Source organism: Onychomys torridus, chromosome 6 (assembly GCF_903995425.1).
Source record: "Onychomys torridus chromosome 6, mOncTor1.1, whole genome shotgun sequence".
Classification (NCBI taxonomy): domain Eukaryota; kingdom Metazoa; phylum Chordata; class Mammalia; order Rodentia; family Cricetidae; genus Onychomys; species Onychomys torridus.
In genome coordinates, this window is record NC_050448.1 from 97,313,324 (window position 1) to 97,324,867 (window position 11,544).

At 42.5% G+C, this 11,544-nt stretch overlaps 1 long non-coding RNA gene across 1 annotated transcript in view; it reads left to right on the forward strand.

Annotated features, from left to right (window-relative positions):
- LOC118586313 overlaps positions 1–11,316 on the forward strand; it is a 44,582-nt gene extending 33,266 nt beyond the window's left edge. Inside the window, exon 3 of the long non-coding RNA XR_004945294.1 lies at positions 11,062–11,316. This is a non-coding gene — a long non-coding RNA (uncharacterized LOC118586313). The remainder of the gene's footprint in view (positions 1–11,061) is intronic.
- Positions 11,317–11,544: the final 228 nt, after the last annotated feature.

Sequence of the window (11,544 nt, forward strand, 5' to 3'; positions counted from 1 at the left end):
ATGTATTTCTGAGCTTTGTTTTAAGCTCATTGTAGTTAAGAGTCTGTAACTGTGTAAAGGTGTGTTACTTTTGTTTATGCTGCATTTGTTTAAGGAGGTAAGGATATGTGTTTAATTATGTGTTACATCTGTTTCATCTTGCCTGCCTAAGGCACCTGATTGGTCAAATAAAAAGCGAAATGGCCAATAGCTAGACAGGGAGAGAGAATAAATAGGAAGAGAACTCCAGGCTCGAGAGAGAAAGGAAGAAGAAGAAGGAAAAGAGAATGGGGGACAGGCACAATGCGAGAAGCCGGGCAGACACCAGCTGGCCAGACATAGAGAAGTGAAACAGATATACAGATATACAGAGGAAAGGTAATGTGCCCCGAGGCAAAGGGGAGATAAAGACAAACAGACTGTTTAAGTTAAAAGAGCTATCCAGAAATATGCCTAAGCTGGGCCGGGCATTCAAAACTAGTAAGTCTCTGTGTCATGATGGGGGAGCTGATTGGTGGTCCCCAAAGAAAAAGCCTGGAACAGACTAGTTCATCAGAAAAGCGGGCCCAGGAGAGAAGAAGTGTTATGACCCTAGTGGTGTAGGAAGGGGATATATCAAGCATCCTTTGGCTACCTGGTGACCAGGGATAATGCTGTTTCTAAAAAGGTAGGAGGAGTCGTCATGGGGGAGGATTTGAACCAGAAGGTGTTTGGTAACTCTCAGGGATCCAAACTTCTGAGGTCTGCTAGCTACTTCCCCCACCTTACAGGATCTCAACTTCATGAACATATCAAAGATCTGACCGTGATGGGGCTCTCAGACTCTGACCTTTATCCTCCAGCCTCACTCAGTGAGCTACTGTGAGTTTTCCTTCAAAGCACTGCAAGGCTTTTCTTTATTCATCAACCTGCTTGTTTGTGCCTTTATCATGCAGTCTGGTGAATGCTTGCTACAAGTCAGGTGCTATGCCATTGAAGAAACAAATAAGCATAGGCCTTCATGTTTAAGGAGTTTTTAATTAGTGGAGAAAACAGACGCAGAATGGAGTATCATCCAGGTGAATACGATTAAAATGGTGTTGAGTGCTATGTAGAAAACAAAGTGTCTCTATAAAAGCGGTAAGCTGGGAGACCTAGAGACCTGGTTTACATGGAGGAGAGCGGAAAGCCTAGGACATAGCTTCTCTGGGAAGGATCTTGGGAGCTGAGTCTGGGCCCAGTGAACTGTGAGAAAGGTGAAAACCAGAGGACCTGATCTCACTGCCCTTAAGAAACAGGTGAATCACTATGAGCAGCGTAAGGCCAGAGGGCTTCCAAACCCAGCGTCCTTGGAGCTCAAACTGATGAAATAGGTAGCCTAGAGACCCCAGAGTCACCTTGCGATGACCCTGTGGGTTTATTCACTACTTCAATCACCCATTATGATATTTTCTCATGGAATTCATAGATGAGGAGCTCTATGTTAAAAGTTGAAGGTTTTAACTCCATGATTCCTGCTTGTAGTTTTAACATTGTAAGGCTCTTGAGTTCAAGGTCAACCCTGAGCTCTGTAGCAGGACCTGACTCTAAATAAATAAAGACATAGATGGTAGCTTTGACTAAACTGGAAAGGATCTGGAGAAGTCTGGGAGAAAGAAGACAGTCTCCAGCCAGTTCTCAGCAGGAGGGCAGCAGCCCACAAGGCTCAGGATTCATCCTAGTGAGCTTGAAGGAATTGGTTAGACACAAGCTAATGTGACTGTTTAGAAAGATATCTTGAAGCTGGAAGTATGGCTCCACACTTTTTCTTGCAGAGGACCCAAGTTCAATTCCCAGCATTCACATGGAGGCTCACAGTCACCTGAAACTCTAATTCTAGGGAATCCCACACCATCTTCTGGCTTTTGTGGGCATCCGGCATGCACACAGTACACACATATACACACAGGGAAAACATTCATACACTTTAAAATAAATAATTTTGTTTTAATTTAAAGAAAAAGATTTCTTTTTTAAGCTCATTACTCTTTTAAGCCCTTTACTCTGGGGAGCTTTCTTCTGTTGTTTTTTTCACTCGGCTAAATCCAGTCCTTCTGAGCAAAGACAAAAAGTCCTTTGCCCACGTGAAACTGAGCAGCATGGCAGTCCAACACCAAACACAGTGTGGCTGCCGGTCTCTCCAGATAAACACAAGGAAAGGTCATGCAAACACAGGAAGACAGCCGTCCCCTTCCCTTTCCTTTGCCCCCTCCCCTTCCTCCCCCTGGTCCTCTTATCCCCAGAGGGTGGACCCAGCCTTTCCCAACGTTTATTCTGAGAGCTTCGGCTCTCACAGTGGAACGTGCTTCAGACATGGGAATACAGCAGCCGGGCCAACAGGGAAAACCAAAAATATAAACTGAGCTACTTGGTAGATTTCTGTTCTCCTTTCCCAAACTGTGCCAGAAATGCCTGCAAGCAACTGCTTTTACCGTTCTTGATGTAGCTCAGCCTTTCCTGGGGGGGGGGGGGGGGGCTCCTCAAGTTTATAGAATTGGCCAGTTTGCACAAAAGCTAGTCTTGCTTAGAATCTCCGTGCCTTTTGCTTGCTCAAGCACAAGAATGCAATAAATGTTAGGAAACAATATCCAAAGAGCCTTGGATCTCAAACACTGGCAAAGAGTTTAACAAGTTCCCCTGAAATTACAGGGGAAATCAGAAGGCTGAATTTCCCTCAAATTACTGTTGGAATTTCATAAATAAGCAGGAATTCTAGAGCCCATAAGTAAAGAGGCATTTTATCTTCTACTGACACAGTCTCATCAAAACAGTGGCAAGAAAATAAACTTTGTTCTCATCACTGGTTTTTACTCTTCACTGGAGAAGGAGGAAAAAAAATTCATACTTCAGGATTTCGAACCTCAGTGATTATAAACCAGTATTTGTGATGAAACGCTCAGAACTAATTTCAAAACAGACCCAGGGTTTGAAGGCAAAGCATAATGGTGACCTTTCTCATTAGCTGTTGCTCAAACAAAGATATGTTCCAGCAATATCCGATGCTTCCTTCCTGCTGGGCCTCCACCCCACGCTGTTTCAAACAGTGTGTCACTTCCAAATGGCAGCAGAGGATGTGGTGTGGCTGAGTTTCAGAAACATTGTGTTGGTGCTTTATTATTATTTTTGAAGGTTTTTTAATGTTGTATTTGTTCTGTTTTATTTCCATGAACTTATCGCCATGAGCTGGGTTCACAAGATTGACTATGAAAACTAATATAAACGAACACACACATTATACACACACTTACTCTTCTGTTTCTCTAGATTTCTATTTTTGTGACAAATAGCAACATAGTTTTTGTTGGTGGTGGTTTGTTTGTTTCTTGTTTTCCAAGGCAAGTTCTCTCTGGCAGACCAGGCTCCCCTAGAACACACTGTAGTCCAGGATAGCCTCAAACTTGCTTGCCGTCTTCCCCTGCCTTCCAAACGCAGGGAGGGGCACTAGCTGGGAATTAGCACGCTCAGTTCACGTTGCAGATTCAGCATCACAAGGACAGAGGTTTATTATCTCATTCTTCTTTGGTATTTTTATGAATGCTCTGGGCTGCAGAGAGCAAGCAAAGATTATTTTTAAAGAATCATTTACTTGTTTTATGTAAAATGTTATAAACACAAATAAATACAAACCCCAGGAAAAAATGTGAGAGAGGAAAAAAGGGAATGGGGATCAGAGAGAGGCGAGAAGGACCGATGCTCCTGAAATAGAGAATGAAAGCCGAAGACAGTCGAAGCCAAACAGATTTTTGTTTTATTTGTTGTCCCCCCCCCCCCCCCCCGGATGAGGACTGAACCCAGGGCCTTGCACTTGCTAGGCAAGTGCTCTACCACTGAACTAAATCCCCAGCCTGCCAAACCGATTTTTAAAGAATACATATTTATTTTTATTTAATGTGTATGTGTATTTTGTCTACATGTATGTGAGTTTATTTCATGTGTATCCGTATCTGCAGACATCAGAAGAGGGCATTGGATCTCCTAGAGTCAGAATTATAGAGGGTTGTGGGCCACCATGTAGGTGCTGAGAACCGAACTGGGTCCTCTGGAAGAGCAACAAGTCCTCTTAACTGGTGTGTAGTCTCTCCAACCCCCAGGGGGGATAGACCAATAAATAATGAGAATTCTGCTGCTGACCAAACAGCCACCCATACTTAACTAAAATGACCATAAACGTGTTAGTGCCACTATGAGTGAAATCATTTACAATTTCTAAAATCAACATGAGTTTGTAACAGAAGAAAATTTAAGGCATGGCATTGCACAAAGCTTCCATTGTCTGCCACACAGTCCGGAGAGAGAATCTGTTCCCAGCATTCCCAATAAAGGCCCTAAGTTACTGATTAGACAGGCCCAGCTCTACAGCAATTATTGCGACCAGAGAGATGAATGACTCAGGCCAGAAACTATTTGTCCCTTTTTAATAATGATGCTAAGAAAGAGGGAGCTCTTATTTCCCCAAATAAAATCTGGGCATTCCAAAAAAGAAGAAAAGGAATGACTAGTAGAGAGGCAGCCAGCTCAGTGCTCAGTGGGAGTTGTCATGGGGATTAGATGGTATGGATATAAAGTAGTTTTGATAGTGCTTAAATGACCTAAGCACTGGGGAAGTGACAGCAGCTGCTGGAAGCCTTACTAAGGCATTGTAAATTAGCTGAATTTTTTAAAAAAGAATTTATTGGTTCATATAATCTGAAAGTCCAAGGGCAGAGATTCAAACATGCAAAATATTTTTCCCCGTATGGTTCTCTGTGAGAGATGGCTGCTAAGTCCCACGCCCATCTCTTGGCAGCCGATGACTTCATAGGAAGAGAGACCCTGTCCATGTCCATGGAACAGAGTTTCTGGAAGGATGGTAACAGGTCTCGCTTGAGTCTCAACCCAGCCCTTAATCACCATGGCTGTCAGGAAAGGAAAGCAGACTGTCTGGCTTGGCCAGACTTCACTTGCATGGTGACCCTTGCAAGAGACAACATGGGGAAAGGGGACTATTGCAATTGGGAGGTTTTCCAGTATAAAAGATGTGCGTGAGAGGAAGATTTTTCTAAACTAAATAGAGGTATTGAGGTTGTCGTAGAGGGATCAATATGCTGAACATGATGGTGACATGTGGAAGCTCACTTGGACTCTGGATTGTTTCTGTTACTTACAACCAAAAGGACTCAGACTAATTTTACCAACACAATCATTCTACTTCTCCAACTTTTCAACTTTTTGGTTTTTCAAGACAGTGTTTCTCTGTGTAGCTCCGGCAGTCCTGGAACTCACTTGAAAGATCAGGCTGGCCTTGAACTCACAGAGATCTACCTGTCTCTGCCTCTCGAACACTCTGGATTAAAGGCATGTGCTACCACTGCCTGGCCAACTTTTCATGTTCTTAGTACATTTGTTCAACTACTCCCTAGTAGGGTACCCCATCCATACAGGACTCCTTCATCTTCTCCATATTTATAGACTCCTACGTTTAATTTCTTCCCTCTGTGACTTAAACTTATGGTTCATCATTTCAAAACCATCTTTGCTCCTTTTTGGTAAAATTCATCCCATAATCTTAACTGCTAGCTTTCTCTCTTCTTGACCATGCAGAGTCAAAGAACTGGATAAAAACCACACAAAAGAGATTGATCCCACTCAGGGTGCCTGCTCATACCTCCCCTGGACCAATGGTAATCTTGCTGCATGTGCTCTCCAATGAAGACATCAGACCTTTCCCACTGTCCTCAAAGCTTTCACCGTTGTTATCTCCCACCTTAATAATCATGGATCTTCTTGGTTTTATACCAAATGGAATTGGCAGAGCTGTTGGTAAATATAACTTACTATTTTCTGTCTTCTCCTCTCATAATATTTTTTTTCTTTCTTTCTTTCTTTCTTTCTCTTTCTTTCTCTCTCTCTCTCTCTCTCTCTCTCTCTCTCTCTCTCTCTCTCTCTCTCTCTTTGAGACAGGGTCTCATTGTGTAACTTAGAAAGACTTTTAATACATAATCTCCCAAGTACTGGAATTACTAGAATTCACTACCAGGTCTAGTTTACCTTTTCTACCTGTGTCCTATCTGTTTATCTAAGACTTGAATTTCGACTTCCCTCTCCACTTGTTAGAAATCTGCGCTATCAGGCCTTTCTCTGGCCTGTCTCTCCCATCTGCCAATCTCTCCAGGTTGGAGAGCTCATGGTTTATCTACCCAATGCTTTCTTTTCATCCTCCTCTATTCTTCTCCACAGAGGGACAGGCTACAGTCAGGAGCAGAGACTCCACAGACTCCCTCAGACTACAGTCAGGAGCAGAGACTCCACAGACTCCCTCAGACTACAGTCAGGAGAGACTCCACAGACTCCCTCAGACTACAGTCAGGAGCAGAGACTCCACAGATTCCCTCAGGCTACAGTCAGGAGCAGAGACTCCACAGATTCCCTCAGACTACAGTCAGGAGAGACTCCACAGACTCCCTCAGACTACAGTCAGGAGCAGAGACTCCACAGATTCCCTCAGACTACAGTCAGGAGCAGAGACTCCACAGATTCCCTCAGGCTACAGTCAGGAGAGACTCCACAGACTCCCTCAGACTACAGTCAGGAGCAGAGACTCCACAGATTCCCTCAGGCTACAGTCAGGAGCAGAGACTCCACAGACTCCCTTGCTCTTTCTCTCCTGTCAGATCCTCTCTCAGCAGCAGATCTAGAGACAGAATACAATGTGTGACATCTGCTTCTGGAGCTGTCCCCTAAATGTCTTTGCGGTTTGGTTAAGTTTTCTTTGACCCAAGTTATTGCCTTCTCAAGGCAGCCAGCTCCTGAATTCTGTAAATTCCTCTCACTCACCCTGCGTCTGTGGTATAGTCACTGGTGAGTGACCTACGGTCCAGCAGATAGCTCCACACCATGGGTTGCCCTGGTTAAGCTCAGTGGGTCACAAAGTACAAACAAAAGCAAAAGGACATGAAAGAAGGATGGAGACTAGATGGAGGAGGGGAGCTAGTGGGGATAGGAAGAGGACCAAGGAGAGTGGGAGGTAAGTGTGGCCAGAATGTTATTTATATACATATATGTGTGTATATGTATATACATGAAAACTGTCAAAGAGTAATTTTGAAAATGCAAGTAAGGAAATTGTTCCATTTATCTTACCTTGGGATGCTCTACAATCCTTTGTTGGGTCTCTATATTGTTACCATCATAAGTAGTTTGTCCTAATTTTTTCCTTTTTTAAAAATTTATTCAATGTGTCTTTCACATCATGCATCTTGATCCCATTCATTTCCCCATCCCTTTGCATCTGCGTTCTGCCCCTGAACCACCACCAACCCCCCAAAATAAAACAAAATTTAAGAGGAAAAAATGGAAAAAATTAAGAATCATGTCAAGGAAGCTGCAGTGTGACACAGTGAGTCACACAGTAAACCCTTTGTCTGTCCTCCTAATTCCAATGTGGACTTCTACAGCTACAGAATATGGAATTCTGTGTTAGAATCACAACAGACATTTCATCTGTTTCCTGTTGACTCTCCAGCTCTGAAGAATTGTTTGCACCAGCCTATAAATATGTTCAAGCATCCCAGATGCACACATCCATAATCCTTTCCTGTTGTCTATCAATTTTGGTAGCCTGTACCCTTGGCTACATTCTCTATCTTATCAAAAGTCACAACTGTTCCATCTCTGAAATCCTAAATTCCAACATCTGAGCACAATTTCCTGACAAGTGAGTATTTCTCAATTGTATCAAAGGCAGTGAGCACCTGTACACTACTCTACTTTTCAGCCTCCTTCTCTAGGCAGCTTAGAAACCAGAGACACACCCTTGCCATCAATTGTCATCAATTCTATTCTTACATGTCTATGTGGCAAAATCCCAACACTGTGTCTACCTTTTGCCCCACACTGATAAAGAACCACAGATGTCTGTAGACATGGTGCCACTACTCTTTTAAGATCTCTAATGTTAACTTTATTCTTCTCATTTCCCCTCAACAATACAATTTCAAACCTTTTGTTAACAAAAAGAGAATTCTACAACACTTTCTTTGAATTGAAACTGGGCCATTGCACCTGGTAGACAAGAAGTCTATCATTGAGACACACCCCCAATTATCTCAAGTCCTTCACACTCTGTCTCTGGGACATTCTTATCCACAGCCAATGGTCACTAGCATGACCAACCTACACACTGATGCTTACCAAGTGTCTGATGTTATACCTAAACTCTAAATCATTGTATCTAATTGACAAATCTTTTGACTGCATGTTTGACCAGCAGCCACAATGCAATCCATTCTATATTAAACAATTAGCACTGTCCATTCTATATTCAAGTCCTATTCTTTTATTGAATGGCTCCATTTTCCACTTTCCTAGTCTCTGAAACCCAACTTTCTGAAATAGTCTTATTAATGTAGTAATTTCAATCTATTCATGTATTGTTTCTGTTTTGAGACAAGTTCTCACTATGTGGACCAAGCTGGTCTTAAATTCAGAGAGTTCTACCTGCCTCTGCCTCCCTAGTGCTTTAAAGGTGTGAGTCTTCACACTTGTTCATTTGATTAAGTACTTGCTGAATCTGTCTCTTCCTTTGTAGTTCTGAAACTTACTCCCTTTTTGTTCCTTCTGACCTCATATCCCCCCCCCCCCCCCCCCCCCCGCCACTCTCTCATTTTGGTTTTGATAGTTTGGTGTCATTTCATTTTTGACAGACTTTAAACTTCAAATCCTCTTGCCTCAGACTCCCCAGTTCTGGGATTACAGGTACACCCCCATGCTTGGCTCCAACCTTATTATTTCTTGCTTATAATATTATACACTTATAATACTGTAATGTTGTAACAGTCTTCCAAGAAAGCTGTAATTTCTCTAATCTACCCTCTTCCCAACAACAAAAGGATGATTGCAAAGCTAGAGTCTTACACTAGTTCTCTCTTCAGAAACTTCAGCAGTTGTAGCATCCTCTAAAAAATCCAAATAGTGCAACTTCCTTTGTTTGCAAGGAATAAAAAAATTCTACCTGTAGTAAACTCTGGTGAAAAAGAGGCCATCTTTATTGGAAAGACACTGGAGAAGTTCATGGGGTTGAAAGGAAAATTGAATAACCAAGTGCTGAGAACCTGAATCGGGAAAGAGACAAAGATGCCAGCAGCAGAAAGGTCCCCCAGCTATACTGTGCTGATTGGGCACTATCTGGGGTGGCTTTCTCTCTGTGGGGTCCTTGTTAATATGACTCAACTAAAAAGAATCTCTGAGTGTAGGTACCTCACTTCCATTTTCAAATTTCCAGACACAATATATTTATTGGCACAAACTGACTGAGTGGTTAATCTCTAGATACACAGTGGTGGGGGTGGGTGGGAAATACATGGTACAGATATGGCAATAAGGAACTCTGCCCACTATGTGTAGGTATTCTATAGCAACTGGGAATCATTGCAAACAGACTGCAGGTCTCAGAAATTCTTCTATACTCTGTCCTTTCTACCCGCTTTCTTCTTCCATCAATCCTTGAATTACGTTTTATTTTGTATGGAATGAATGTTTGGGTCTCCCCCAAATTCATATGTTAAAGGCCTAAACCTCAGTGTGATTGTATTTGGAGATCATTCAAGGTAATTATGGTGAAATGAGGTCATAAGGGTGGAGGAATTTGATGTGATGAGTGGACTTATAAGAAATGAATTCCCCCACATGCCATGTGCATCACGTAAGGATGCAATAAGAAAACAGCTGTCTGGAAGCCAAGAGAAGAGCCCTCACCCAAACCCACCATGACGGTTTGATACTAATATAAAACTCTGAGCCTACAAAACTGTAAAGATGCACATTTCTGTGATTTCATCAGCTTCTAGGGTCTTTAGTTATGGCAGCCAGAGGTGACTAAGCCAATGTGCTTTTTTCTCCCTGCCATTATGTCCTCTCCCTTTCTGTGAACACTCTCTGCTGTTAAGAGTCATCTGAAAGACCTAACCTTTCCCTGATGAAGTTAGGTTACTCTCACATTCTTTACCCACCAACCATAGCTTTCTGAGCTTAGCTTTCTAGTTCTTATTCCTTGTTGTAGTACCCCATTAACAATCTGTCTCTCCTAACCTGTGGTGTGTGTGTGTGTGTGTGTGTGTGTGTGTGTGTGTGTGTGTGTGTTGTAGATGTGAGTCTATGGAAGCGAATAGAGTGGTCAACTCATTGTTGATTTTCAACATGTATTTGTGGAGTGTGGAGTGAGTGACTGAAGATTATAGCTCCCACTTCCATACTCAATACATTTACTGAAACACTCTTCCATCCGGCATGGTGGCACAAGCCTTTAATCCCAGCACTTGGGAAACAGAGGCAGGTGGATCTTTGAGTTCAAGGCCAGCCTGGTCTACAGAGTGAGTTCCAGGACAGCAAGGGCTACACAGAGAAACCCTGCACCAAAAAAAGAAAAACATAAAAAAAAAAAAAAAAATCCAACCACTCTTCAACCTGTGGTCATTGTGTTGTGACACAGCTGACTGAATGTTTGACCCTCACTCATGAAATCATGAACAACTATAAAGCAATTATTTTCATCTTTTATTTTTGTATCAACCATGACACATCTCCCCCCATGCTTTTGCACATGTTAAGGAAACAATAATTCCGTTGCCATTGTTGTCAAAGAAATCAGTACGGTTTTCAAAAAGCAATCCGCTCTAAGCCTTCGTTAACAGATGTTCGGTGTAAAAGAGTATTTGCAGTCCTAGTGCCTCTTGTGTGTATCAAATCACATCTGAAATATTATGTTCAATTCTGGGCAACAACCATGCATTCCTTCCTCCAACAAATGTTTATGGAGTGCCTACACTGAGCCAAGCACCTTTGTTCAATGCCAAAGCCTTAGAAATTTAGAAGGCAGGGTTGAATCTTTTTTCTTTTCTTTCTTTATTTAAAAAAATTTTTTTTTTTTGCCATTTATCATGAGCATCAAGTCAGGAGACTGTAGACTTCGCTGCAGAAACAATCTTAAAAATGGTCAGTAGCTGACCATACCCCTTCTTTGCTCCTCTTTTATGCCACACATTCATCATAGATTGTAAGTATCTCTACTCTGTGTGGTCTGTGTTCCAGGTCTATGTATCATACAGCTGCTTTTTGGCAGGGACAAAGAACAGCTTGCCTGGCTCTTCAAGCTTCTGCTTGGAAACAACCTGCACCATTTCTGCTCACAGTTCGGACGACCGCATTTGCACTCCCAGTGAACAGTAAAGTCACCTGCCGTCCTACGTGAGCCAACCTGCTAAGGTCCCCATTCTATCATCTTTAAGACAGTAATAACATTGTGGGCATTGAGGATGGAGGTAAGACTACAAACTAATCAATTCTATTGACGGGGATGCAGAGATGGCTCAGTGGGTTAAATGCTTGCTACACACATGTGAGGACCTGGCTTGGATCACCTGCACAGATGTAAAAGGCTGAGCATGGCAATATATGCTTCTAATCTCAGTTCTGAGGGTTGGAAATGTGTGGATGCTGGGGGAGTGGGCCAATCTAGTCAAAATGGCAAAACCCAGGATCACTGAGAGACTCTTTCTCAAAAATAAGAGAGCC